Source organism: Urocitellus parryii, chromosome 3 (assembly GCF_045843805.1).
Source record: "Urocitellus parryii isolate mUroPar1 chromosome 3, mUroPar1.hap1, whole genome shotgun sequence".
NCBI lineage: Eukaryota > Metazoa > Chordata > Mammalia > Rodentia > Sciuridae > Urocitellus > Urocitellus parryii.
This window is the reverse complement of record NC_135533.1, coordinates 145,474,599-145,488,419: the sequence shown is the minus strand read 5'-3', so window position 1 is coordinate 145,488,419 and position 13,821 is coordinate 145,474,599. Positions and strand designations below refer to the sequence as shown.

Below are 13,821 nucleotides of genomic sequence, written 5' to 3'. Positions count from 1 at the left end.
TGTGGCTCAAGCGGTAGCGCGCTCGCCTGGCATGCGTGCGGCCCGGGTTCAATCCTCAGCACCACATACAAAAAAGATGTTGTGTCCGCCAATAACTGAAAAATAAAATGTTGAAATTCTCTCTCCATCTCTCTCTTCTCTCTCTCTCTAAAACAAAAAATTAAAAAAAAAAAAAAAAGATGCGGTGCTGAGAACCAAACACAGTGTCTCATACATGCTAAGCAAGTGCTCTATCACTGAACTACAACCCCAGCCCATTCCCAGCCTTTTCATTTTTTATTTTGAGGCAGAGTCTTGCTGAGTTGCCAGACTGGCTTGGAATTTGTAATCCTCCTGCCTCAGCCTCCCAACTCACTAGGATTATAGGCATGGGCCACTGTGCCTAGCTCTCCCTTGCTTTTTTTTTTTTTAAATGTATTGGGGATTGAACCCCAGGGCCTCAACACATGATATTAGGCTTTACCACTGAGCTACATCCCCAGCCCTTTTTTTTTTTTTTTAAAGAGAGAGGGGGGAGGGAGAGAGAGAGAGAGAGAGAGAGAGAGAGAGAGAGAGAGAGAGAGAGAGAGAGGGAGGGAGGAGAGAGAACTTTTAATATTTATTTTTTAGTTCTCAGCGGACACAACATCTTTGTTGGTATGTGGTGCTGAGGATCGAACCCGGGTCGCACGCATACAAGGCGAGCGCGCTACCGCTTGAGCCACATCCCCAGCCCTTTTTAAAAATTTTTATTTTGAGGCAAAGTCTTGCTAAATGGCCTCAAACTTGCAATCTTCATGCCTTAGCCTCCTTAGCTGATATTATAGGTGCACCCCACTAGACCTGACTTGAACTTTTAGTGTTTGAAATTTTTTTACAGCCGGGCATGGTGGCACACACTTGTAGTTCCAGCAACTGGGGAGGCTGAGACAGGAGGATCACAAGTTTGAAACCAGTCTCAGCAACTTAGTGAGGCCCAAAACAACTTAGTGTCTCAAAATAAATAAATAGATAGATTGATTGATAGATAGATAGATCGATAGATAGTTAGATAGATAGAGCTGGAGATGTAGCTTATTGGTAAACACCCTTGGGTTCAATATCTAGTACCAGGCTGAGCACAATAACCCACACCTGTAACTCCAGCAGATTGGGGGGCTGAGAAAGTTCAAAGCCAGCCTCAGCGATTTAGCAACTCAGTAAGACCCTGTCTAACCTAAGCAACTCAGTAAGACCCTGTCTCTAAATAAAATATTTAAAAAGGATTGGAGATGTGGCTCAGTGGTTAAATTCCTTCCGGGGTTCAATCCAGGTAATAATAATAATAATAATAATCCAGTACCAAACAAAATAAAACACTGGAGAAATGACAGTGTTTCAGAGACCATTGTTCAAATTTTAATGAATAGCAAAAGTCAAAATGAAAGTATTTTGGAGAATATAGTTTGGGGAGGAAACAGATTTAGACTTAGGCTTTAAATAGCTTTCTACCTGCTAAAGAAAAACAGGCAGTGAGGGTGAAACATACTTCAAATTCATACACAATGGCATTTCTGTGGAAATACAGCCTTTCAGCCTCTCTCCTCTGAAATAAAGTGTTTGCAGAAGGCCTGGGGATGTAGCTCACTGATAGAGCACTTGCCTGCATGCATAAGTCCCCAATTTTGATCCCCAGCAATTCAAGGGAGAAAAAAAGTTCATAGAAAGCTCTTTTGAATTAAGCATAGAAATACCATATGATCCAGCAAATTCTGCTCTTAGGTACATACCCCAAAGAATTTAAAACATAAATTCAAACTGATACTTGTACACAAATAGCAACATTATTCACAATAGCCCCAAAGTGGAAATAACCAAGCACTCATTGAAGAATGAATGGATTAGGGCTGGGGATGTGGCTCAAGTGGTAGCCCACTCGCCTGGCATGTGTGCGGCCTGGGTTTGATCCTCAGCATCACATACAAACAAAGATGTTGTGTCCGCCAAAATAAATAAATATTAAAATTCTCTCTCTCTTAAAAAAAAAAAAAAGAATGAATGGATTAAAAAATCCATCCAGGGGCTGGGGATGTGGCTCAAGCGGTAGCGCGCTCGCCTCGCATGCGTGCGGCCCGGGTTCGATCCTCAGCACCACATACCAACAAAGATGTTGTGTCCGCCGAGAACTAAATAAAATAAATATTAAAAATTCTCTCTCTCCCCTCTCTCCTCTCTCACTCTCTTTAAAAAAAAAAAAAAAAATCCATCCAATGGAATATTGTTCAAATTTTAAAAGGAATTAAATTCTGATACATAGTACACATGGATGAAATCACAAAAATTTTATACTAAGTGAAATAAACCTGACCCAAAAGGACAAATATGTATGATTTCATACAATACTTTCATGTAAGGGACTTAGAGTGGTCAAATTCATAGAGGCAGCTGGCCTCTGGTGACATACACATGTAATCCCAGGAGGCTGAGGCAGGAGGATGGCAAGTTCAAGGCCAGTCCGGGCAATTTACAGAGACCCTGTTCCCTCCCTCCCCGCCCCCCACCAAAAAATAATTCATACTAAAAGAAGTGGGATAGCCTTTGCCAGGGGTGAGGGATGAGGGGAATAAGGAGTTAAGAGTTTAATGGGGACAGAGTTTTAGTTTAGAAAGATAAAAAGGTTCTAGAGATAATGGTGATTATGATCGTGCAATGTATTCAATTCCATTGAATTTACACTTAAATTCGGTTAAGATGGTAAACATTATATGTACTTTACGTAAATTTTATTTATTTATGTATTCTGGTACTGGGGATTAAACTCAGGCATGCTCTACCACTGAGCTACACCTTCAACCCCGTTTGTTTTTGATTTTGAAACAGGGTCTTTTTAAATTACCCAGGCTGGCCTCAAATTTATGATCCTCTTGCAATCCTTATAGCAATTGGTATTTTTGGCTTCAACTAGTAAAGAACAGCGATCTGAGTTTACAGGAATGCACCATTTCACTATTTTTCCTGCGTATAACACAATAAAAAAAAATAAATAAAACAAAAAAACCTCTTGGAGAAGGGAGTTACACTGTGAAACCGAGCCCAAAATACACGGACTCTGGCGGTTTCCCTCAATTTCCCTTTGCAGTCTCTGAAATAAGTCTATTAGCATCTTACCTCCCATAGTGCTTTGCTACAATCTGTTCCAAAACCTCGTTAAATTCAATCACAACCCAAATCCCTATGTACTTTCGAGAGCTCATCATACAATTATGCTTGATTGGATAATTTTCAATCAAACAATAAGTTAAAGTTTTTCCAGTAGTCTTAAACTCGCCTTTGTGTAATAGGAACCTCACTTATTGGGGGCGAAGGCCGGTGGGCGTAGCTCTTTAGCTTTGCGCAGTGGCAGTATCGTAGCCAATGAGGTTTATCCGAGGCGCGATTATTGCTAATTGAAAACTTTTCCCAATACCCCGCCGTGACGACTTGCAATATAGTCGGCATTGGCAATTTTTGACAGTCTCTACGGAGACTGAATATTATCGGTGCAAATGTAAGAATCGCTTTTCTTTATTAGTTAAAGCAAGAAATGCTAATTGCCATCATAGGGTTTCTTCAAGCACTTGGAGATTTCCTACTTCAACTTTTGCTTGAGAAGGTCAGGTACTTGTATGCTACGCTATTTTGTTCAAGTCTTCTTTTTAATTACGTTATTTCAATAAGTATAGTTGCGCTCTCAAAGCACAACTCCCGTGCGCTTATTCCTGCACTCGCCCATTCAGCCAGTCGTGCTTTCAGGTTTTACCCTTACCGCTTTCCGGCTGGTGTTTGTGAAAGTCTACCCAGTCGTTTCTATGACGTCACGTTTATTTGCATAAAAGTCCCCAGCATCCCCAGCGGCTTCTCTATTTCTAAAATATGAACGAATATTGGACACGAGTAATCTAATGACAAGAAATTTCCCACGAGAACAGTGCTTGAATGTAACTGATCGTGTAGAAACACATTATATCCACACGTGTGCTGGCCTTTGTTCACCCTCACTGTAAAGGCAGTTATCATCCATGGGAGAGCAGGAGGGGAGGTCATGTCTGCCAGCTTTGCGCAGTGGCAGTATCGTAGCCAATGAGGTTTATCCGAGGCGCGATTATTGCTAATTGAAAACTTTTCCCAATACCCCGCCATGACGACTTGAAATATAGTCGGCATTGGCAATTTTTGACAGTCTCTACGGAGACTGAATATTGTGGGTTTAAAAGTAAGGTTTTTATATCGTGTCTGTACTAGCTGTACTTTTGCCAATTGTCCTGTTCTTAGTTCCTTTCTTTTTCACTATCTGTAGTTCAGTTTTTGTTTTCACAAATCCGTCTTTGCCTGGTGTTCAATCGGTAAAACTCTTTGCACCCAGGTTTTTGGGAGTCCTGTTCACGTTTCCTTTCTAGGTTGACCTGCTTCAACTACTATTGCTCCTTTGGCATCTGGTGGGTGGTAACTGCATCCACAGTTCAAAAGGCACTGGGAAAGACAGCCCTATTAATAAGTTGGACTTGGTCCCTGCTTCAAGAAGTTTACAGTCTGTAGATAAACCTAAACAAGTCAACAAATAAGATGCGCGGTGGCTCACGCCTGTAATCCCAGTGGCTCTGGAGGCTGAGACAAGGAGGATCGCCAGTTCAAAGCCAACCTCAGCAATAGCGAGGCACTAAGCAACTCAGTGAGGCCTTGTCTCTAAATAAAGTACAAAATAGGGCTGGGGATGTGGCTCTGTGGTCGAGTGCCCCTGAGTTCAATCCCCGGTAACCCCCCCCCCCTCCCGCTATCCCTGAAAAAATATTTCAGTGATAAATGGGGGGATATGATTGATGGAGACCAACCAAGTTCCAAGTTTCACCTAGTATTGGGTATTGAGCACTTACTGCGTGCCTGACCCAGTGCAGGTTGCTTAATTTGCTTCATTTAATTCTCACAGAAACCATTCCTTCCTGTACCCCAAACAACTTTTTTGAGCCAGGTATGGTGGCTCACGCCTGTAATCCCAGAGATGTGAAAGACTGAGGCAGGAGAATCGCCAAGTTCTGGGCCAGCCTCAGAAATTTTGGGAGTCCTTGTCTCAAAATAGAGCTGCCTGGTGTGGTGGCGCTCGCTTGTAATCCCAGTGGCTCAGGAGCTGAAGCAGGAGGATCGCAAACTCAGTTATTCTCAGCAGTTTAACAAGGTCCTAAGCAATTTAGCCAGACCCTGTGTCAAAATAATAAAATCAAAAGGGGTCAGGGGGCTGGGGATGTGGCTCAAGCGGTAGCACGCTCGCCTGGCATGCGTGCGGCCCGGGTTCGATCCTCAGCACCACATACCAACAAAGATGTTGTGTCCCCCGAGAACTAAAAAATAAATATTAAAAAAAAATTTAAAAAAAATAAAATAAAATATAAAGGGATGTGACTCAGTGGTTAAGTACCCCGGGGTTCGGTCCTGGTACACATGCACACAAAAAAGAAAAGAAGAATAAAATAAAAAGAAATTGCTACATTATTTTCCAAAGTGGCTGTACCATTTTACATTCTATCTGCAATCTGTTTACATCTAGATCAGTTCTTCTGCTTTTTTTTTTCTTCTTTCCTTTATGACATTGATCTCTTTCTCTTTTTTGCTAGGAATCAAACCCAGAGCTTTGTGCATGTTAGGCAAGTGCTCTACCACTGAGCTGTATCCTTGGCCTGTGACACTGATTTTTTGAAGAGTCCGTGGCAATCTTGTAGAATGTCCCACATTCTGCCTTCATTTGATTGGGTCCCCGTGGTACTATGTAACATGTTCCTCTGTACCCTGAATTTCCTGAAAAGGGGAAGTTACACCTGGTAGCTTGATCAAGTTAAGATTAAATATTTCAGCAAGACTGTGTAGTTCAGTGATGGAGCACTTGCCTAGCTTGCGATAGGTCCTAGTGCTGTCCCCAAGCAGAAGTGAGTGGCAAGAGACCTCCAGAAGGAACAAGGTCATCTTTTACTTAATGATGCTGAGTCTGAGCACCTGTTTAAGCCGGTAACTCTCCCCTCTCCCCCTCAACTATGAAGCCACAGGTTTCCCTGGGTGAGCAGTAATTATGAAATGAACAACCAATTTGACACAGGAACCATTTGATACTAAAAGCCTTTTGCCTTCCACAGCCGCTCCCCTAACCCACTTCCTGATCAGGCAGGAAGAGATCATGAGCGAGTGAGAAAAGTTAATGTCACTTCTCTGGAACCCCCAGGGTAGCTTTCCTAGTACCAGGCCAGCGCTCAAGGCCTGGTAGCTCCAAGATGTCACGAGCCCCCTGGACAAGTCTGCCAGGGCAAATTTTGTATTGATCAGGAAATCAGATGATGCCCTGGGGATCCAGATGACAAAGTTCTCTCCTGATTTCTATTAAAATTTAGAAAAGTAGGGCTGGGGATATGGTTCAATGGAGTTGTACTTGCCTAGCACATGCAAGGCCCTAACTCTGGAAAAAGTGTTTTCACTAGATCTGGGTTTTTTTTTTTTCACTTTTTTTTTTTTGAGGGGAGGGCAGTTGGGGGGAGTGGGATTGAACCCAGAACCTCATGCATGCTAGGCAAGCACTCTAACAATGAGCCACACCCCCAGAACTTTCTTGAATCCTTGAGAAAGTTGCCAAGGTTGGCCTTGAGGCCCCCCTAAGGTATTTCTAGGGGAAATGTCTACAGGTGGGATTGGCTGCTTAAGAGCCATGCATATTTTGCATTTCGAGGGGTAACTTACTTCCAATTTATCACTTTAAAAATCTATACCAATGCACTTGCCGGAAAAGCCAGGTAAGATGCCTGGCACCTGTCGAGTGGAATCCCAGAGACTTGGGAAGCTGAGGCGGGAGTTCAAAGCCAGCCTCAGCAAAAGCGAGGCCCTCAGCAACTCAGTGAGACCCTGTCTCTAAATAAAATACAAAATAGGGCTGGGGATGGGGCTCAGTGATTGAGTGCCCCTGAGTTAAAAATCCACCCCCCCAAAAGAAAAGAAAAGCCACATATGAGAAGATTTGGGGAACATTTGATGTGTGTGTTTGGAAGAGTTCTGTAGCTCTCACGTGGCTGGTGTGGGTTGGAGAGAAGGGGGAAGAGGGCAAATGCACACCCACTGTCCTGAGGGAGGCCCGGGTATGCAATCCAGATCCAACATTTGCTGCCCCACCCCCCACCCCACCCCCCTTCCAGGCAGGGAACCAGGAGAAGGTCCTGGGTTGGGTGAGGTCATCCTTGTCTTGGAGGGAGGAGGAATCTGGACCCGTCCCAACTGATCTGTTCCCCCTCCACCATGTATGAAAATGTCCTCAGAAACACTAGCCCCCAATGGAGGGAACCCCCACCCACTCTATCTCCTGAGCCTGCCTGAATCCCTGGGCTTCAGGGGATGGAAAAACCTGACTCTGGGGGTTATCTCGGCAGAGAAAGGGTCTGTGGGGCCCCAAACAATCTGCTCAGTGTTTAACTCACTACAGGATGTTTTCAAGAATCACCAGCTTCTAAGTTAAAAATATCCCATGCCCTGGGGCCCTCAGTGTCTGTCTCAGAACAGAGCTGCCTCACAGCTCCATGACTTTGCCATCACTGAGCAATTAACTGAAGCCAATTGATTTGCTTTTGTTCCCCCATGATGCTTAGACTCCAGGCTTTTTCGGTTCAGATTTTCACTCCAGTATCCACTAGCTGTGTGACCCTAGGTCACTCACTTAGCCTCTCTGTGCCTCAGTGTCTGTGGCTGTCAGAGGAGAATCATGGTGGTATCTATCTCAGAGGCCAGTGGGCCTCCACCTTGGTTGTGTGTGAGAATTGCCTGGGGAGCTTTTAAAAATCCTGATGCTCAGACTGCATTCCAGACCAATTAAATCAGAATGTCTGGGGACTGGGTCTGGGGGAAGAAAAAAAAAATTCTTTTTCTTTTCTTTTTTTTTTTTTTTTTTTTTTTTTTTTTTTTTAGCTTCCTAGGTGATTCCAATGTGCCTCTAAGGCTGAGACCCACTGCCGGACAGATTTTTTTTTTTAATTAAATGAAATAATATAGGACAAGTGTGCCTGGCACAGAGGTAAGTGCTTTGGTGCAGGGATGAGGGATTGATCTCCAAGTCTGGGTGGCAGTCATGGAAGGCTTCCTGGAGGAGAGGCTAGCTAAGCTCTGAATGGAAGGTGGAGAGCAGATAAGCAGGACTGAGACGGCAGGATGGATGTTAGCACCTGCTGAGGCCTAGAACCTTGGGACTGAGGCCCCTCAGAGGAACTGAGCATCATTCTGGGCCAGGAAGGCGACTCAGTGGTGGTATACCTGCTTTATAGGCTGTAGGTTCCGTCCACAGCCCTGGGGTAAAAAGCTTTATAATGCCACCTTATAATGTCATTGCCTGTGACTGCAGCTGAGAAGGGAAGAAGTAGGGAGAGTTGGGAAGGAGGCACACGGCAACTGGGTCCTTCCCTGAGGTCAGAGTCATTGGATTCCTTCTGATGTCATGAAGGTTTTAAGCAGAACAGTGACCCTGACACTGCTCTCACCTAAATCCAGGGGCAGCCAGGGTCCTCCAAAGGCACGTGTTTCCAAGAAGCTGACAAGGAGCTGTGGCTCAGACCCCTGCTCTCCCTGAGTCCGAACATTCCGTCCTGGGTTCCAGTCTGGGCTCTTCCTCTCCATAGCTCTGTGGCTGCGGGCAGGTGGCCTTGACTTATGAGCCTTACTTTCCTGGCCTACAAAACAGGCAGGAAACAGCCAGTGGATTTCTGCAAGGATCAATTGAGATAACAATGTAAAAGACTTAAATCTTGTGGTTACCATGGGCTGAACAATAAATTCTCCAATCACAATGATGATGATGCTGACGATGAGTAGTATGGCTCGTAGTAGTTTATGCAATAATAATTATTAATAATCATAACCTTGATTCTGCAACCCTTTGGTGGCTAGATAAATGCCCAAACCTGCTGCCCTGTCTCTCCTTAGCCTTCCAAGTACCTCTCGGATTCTTAGATGATAATTTTAGGCACACTTGCCAGCCCTGAATTTTCATGTTTTTCTTTTTCTTTTTTTTTTTTTTTTAACCAGAGATTGAACTCAGGGGCACTCGACCACTGAGCCCCATCCCCAGCCCTATTTTGTATTTTATTTAGAGACAGGGTCTCACTGAGTTGCTTAGCACCTCGCTTTTGCTGAGGCTGGCTTTGAACTTCTGATCATCGTGTCTCAGTCTCATGAGCTGCTGGGATTCTTTTTTTTTTAAATATTTATTTATTTATTTTAGTTCTCGGCAGACACAACATCTCTGTATGTGGTGCTGAGGATCGAACCCGGGCCGCACGCATGCCAGGCGAGCGAGCTACTGCTTGAGCCACATCCCCAGCTCCAAGCTGCTGGGATTCTTTCCATGCATTTTTACTGTTGTTGAATCCACATTGGAACCATGAAGAAGGTGTATGTTTTATTCTCCAGATTTTACAGTTAAAGCAGTTGAGGCCCAAGAGGTTAAGCCACTTCCTCCAAATCGCACAGCTACTAAGTAAGAGCCCTAAAGAAGCTCACTTCCACTTTACGGATGAGAAAACTGAGGCTTATTGGCTGAGGTTATCTTGCCCCAAGTGGCACAGTTGGGCAGGTGGCAGAACTGGATTGGAAAGGTAAGCCTGTCTCAGGATTACTGGACACGAGACACTTCCCCCAGAGATCCAAAGTCCCTGCTGGGATCCACCCATTGACCCTTGAGCCACTTGGCTCCTCCTTGAAATAAGCTTTCAATCTTCTTGCCTCTATTCTGAGGCCCTCAGCCTCTCTGTCTTGGATATCAGCCCCTTTATCTGGAATGTTTTTCCCACAGCCCTCTTCAAAAACCAGGTCAGGGTTAGTTCTTTTCCAGAAAACATTCTCCAAGTCTCATTAGAATTATTGTTTTGTGTTTTCCTTTCCTTTTTCTTTTCTTTCTTTTTCTGCCTTTTCCTCCCTCCCCTCCCCCCTCTCTCTTTCTCCTTCCTTCCTTCCTTCCTTCCTTCCTTCCTTCCTTCCTTCCTTCCTTCCTTCCTGCTGGGGATGGATGGAACCCAGAGCTTCATTGCATGCTAAGCACATCCTGTACCACCTACCAACATTCCCAGCCCTATAGTGACATTTTTTAAATGTAATTTTATTTTACTTTTTACTTATTAATTCATTTGGGGAATAGGTGAAATCACATATGTGGTTCAAAACTCAAAAGAATCCAACAGGGTCAAGCATGGTGGCGCACTCCTGTCATTCCAGAGACTCAGGAGGCTGAGACAGGAGGATTGCAAGTTCAAGGCTAGCCTGGGCAGCTTAGAGAGACCCTGTCTCACTATAATAAAATGGCCTGGGGAATGTAGTTGAGTGATAGAGTGCCCTGGGTTTATTCCCTAATACTGAAAAGAAAAATAAAAAAATAAAAAAATAAAAATTCCAGGCTTCCAGCCTGCCGCTCTGTCACAACCCCAGCAGGTGCCCTTAGGATGCTTCTTGTGCCTTGGCTCTGGTGCCCTCTGAGCAAGCCCATTTGTGGTGGTGTCTTGTGCATATGACTTGTGAGTGACGTTGCCATGGATCTGAATTTCCATTCCAGCATTTGAGTTGAATGGATTGCAGCAGTTACCATTGTTGGTGCTATGGCTGCCATTGGTTACCTAGCTTACAAAAGATTCGGTGTGAAAGATCATCCCAATACCAGCTGGGTTCGGTGGTGCAAACCTGTAATCCCAGCAGTTTGGGAGTTTGAGGCAGGAGGATCGTGAGTTCAAAGCCAGCCTCAGCAACTTAGTGAGGCCTTAAGAAGATAAAAAATAAAAAGGGCTGGGGATGTGGCTCCGAGGTTAAGCACCCCTGGGTTCCATCCCCTGTACTCATTGCAATAAAGCAATGGTAAATTTTCTCATCCAGAAAGACAACCCCAAGATAGTCTATGCTTTTGACATGGAGGATGTGGGAGATAAAGCTGAGTTCTGCCATTGCTGGAGGTCCAAAGTTCCCATTCTGTGATGGTTTTCACAGGAAACATAATGAAAAGACTGGAGACAACGTAAGACCTCTGATTGTTGAGAAAAAAGAAACTTAAGTGGACAGCTTTAATGCTGCACACCAGCTTGTCATGGTGTCACCTGATCACATAACTAGAATGACTCCCTCTTCTAATCCACCTCCCCTGAATTCTAGATGTGGTACATTGCAAACTTCAGTTTTCACGTTCACAGCATTTGCCTAACTTATTGAAACATCATGGAGCATATTTGTTTAAACAAAAAAAAGAAAAAGGAAAAACCATCTTACAGCCTGTGTGGATTATTTTGGTCTTGGAAGGACCTGTTTCTTTAAATTTAAAATAATGGTATAAGAATTGTATCTTGAGGTTAATGTATTAAATCATTTTCAAAATCAGGAAGAAAAAATTCCAAAGGGTATTGAGTGGAGTCTCCTTCCTACTCCTGATCTCCAGTTACCCCTACCTCCTGCCAACTGGTTTTGGTGTTTGTGTGTTCTTCCAGAACACTTCCAGCAGGTATAGACATTTCAGAAACAAATATATTGTTTTCCACTTCCCCTCACAAATGATACACATATTACACTTTTATTTGTTTATTTATTTGTTTATTTTTGGTACCAGGGATTGAACCCAGGGGTACTTAACCACTGAGCCACATCCCTAACCCTTTTTATATTTTTCTTTAGAGAAAGGCTCTCACTAAGTTGTTCATGGTCCTCATTAAATTTTGAGGCTAACGTTGAACTGACAATCCTCCTGCCTCAGCCTCCCCAGCTGCTGGGATTACAGGCATGCGCCACAGCGCCTGGCATGACTCATTTTTTATTTTTCAATATTTATTTTTTGGTTGTCGTTAGACACAATACCTTTATTTTATTTATTTATTTTTATGTGGTGCTGAGGAGCAAACCCAGGGTCTCGCACGTGCTAGGCAAGCGCTGTACCACTGAGCCCCAGCCCCAGCCCACGACTCATTCTTAATCTTCGAGATTTTTTTTCATACCAGTACATAATGAACATCTTAGATCTTTTCTGTGGCTACATCTTTTTCCATTGTAAGACAGTATGTAATTTATTTAATCAACCTCCTAGATGTGTATTTGGGTTGTTTTTAATCTTTTTCCCCTTAAAAACAGCAGGGCAGGGCTGTGGATGAGAAATCGCATTGGCAGTCAGGACCCTGCCCCACAGAGGAGAGAGGGTGGGGCTGAGAGCCTGTACACTGGGGTTCTTATCTGACCTTGCAATGATCTCCACAGCCCATTTGGCTCGGCTCATTTCTTTGGGGTCTCCACCTCCCCAGTCTTTCATTCTTTTTTTTTTTTTTTTTTTTTTTTTTTTTAGAGAGAGAGAATTTTTTAATATTTATTTTTAGTTCTCGGCGGACACAACATCTTTGTTGGTATGTGGTGCTGAGGATCGAACCCAGGCCGCACGCATGCCAGGCGAGCGCGCTACCGCTTGAGCCACATCCCCAGCCCCCGTCTTTCATTCTTTCCAACAGTTTTGTTTTTGGATGCTGGGAATTGGGCTTGGAGTCTTGTGAAGCTGTTCTATCTGAGCTACATCCCAGACCCTCTCCAACACTGTTTACTGAACACCCCCCTCCCCGTGAAGACAGACATAATCCCTGCTTCCAAGATCCTGACATTTTAATGGGGAGGAGAGAGATGAATAGCAAACAGGTAAACAAATAAATACAGAACATGTCCAAAGGTGAACATAAATAAGTCAGAAGAAGGAGATATAGGGTCTACTGTGAGTGTGGGGAAGATTTTAGATAAAATGTCCAGGACCTACAGAGATGGCATGTCAATAGCTGTGCTAAAACCTGGGAAGAACATTCCAGAATGGAAGCTTTGAGGGCCCTGCAGTCAGAACAAGTTGGCTGTGCTTGAGGGACGTAAAACAGGAGGAGCAGCTGTGAATGGAGCAAGAGGAACCAAGGGAGACTGAGAAGGAGAACTGATTTGAGGTGCAGGCTCGGAGACCCTTTTGATGAATTTGAATATTATTCCAAGTGGAACAGGAAACCATTGGAGGGGTTTAGCAGGGGACTGATGAGACTTCCTTTACATTGTGTAAACTTTAGTTGGCAACCCATTTGTACCACTCTTAGGTATTTATCCAAGAGAAACGAGACCATATGTCCACGCAAAGACTTCTACACACATGCTCATGTGGCTTTATTCACAGTGGCCAAACTGAGAAAAACAATCTCTGTGTCCCTCCGCAGGATAATGGAGAAACAGGCGATGGTATATCTATACAGTGGGTGGTCAGCAGCAAAAGGATACACAGCACACGGGTGACCCTCACAGGCATGCGTGCTAAAGACGACTACCCCTCAGAACCCCCCCCAAACAGTATATTTCCATTTCTGTCAATGCATTCTATATAATGGCTGGGGGTTAGCTCAGTGGTAGAGCACTTGCTTAACATGTGAGAGGTTCAGGGCCTCTCACATGTAAATCAATCTCCAGCACCAAATAAATAAAATAAAAAATACAAAGTAATTTACAATAACAGAAAGCAAATGGGGGAAGGATCAACTGCAAGTGAGTAGGAAGGAGTGATAGAAAGTTCTATATCTTGATTGAGGTGGCCGTTACAAGGTGGTATACAACTGTTAAAACTCACTGAACTAGCTGGGCATGGTGGCACATGCCTGTAATCCCAGCAGCTCGGGAGGCTGAGACAGGAGGATTGCGCATTCAAAGCCAGCCTCAGGAACTGCGAGCAACTCAGTGAGACCCTGTCTCTAAATAAAATACAAAATAGGGCTGGGGATGTGGCTCAGTGGTCGAGTGACCCTGAGTTCAATCCCTGGTACCAAAACAAGACAAAACAACTCA

General features: G+C 44.1%; 2 non-coding genes and 1 pseudogene across 2 annotated transcripts; all 3 read left to right on the top strand.

The window, feature by feature from the left end:
- Positions 1–3,343: 3,343 nt before the first annotated feature.
- LOC113193093 (U4 spliceosomal RNA) lies at positions 3,344–3,484 on the top strand. Its single transcript, XR_003302101.1, has one exon. It is a non-coding gene; the product is annotated as a U4 spliceosomal RNA (small nuclear RNA).
- Positions 3,485–4,048: 564 nt separating this feature from the next.
- LOC113193092 (U4 spliceosomal RNA) lies at positions 4,049–4,189 on the top strand. Its single transcript, XR_003302100.1, has one exon. It is a non-coding gene; the product is annotated as a U4 spliceosomal RNA (small nuclear RNA).
- A 6,340-nt stretch (positions 4,190–10,529) lies between these two features.
- Positions 10,530–11,041, top strand: LOC144253514 (CDGSH iron-sulfur domain-containing protein 1-like; annotated as a pseudogene).
- The last annotated feature ends 2,780 nt before the right edge of the window (positions 11,042–13,821 follow it).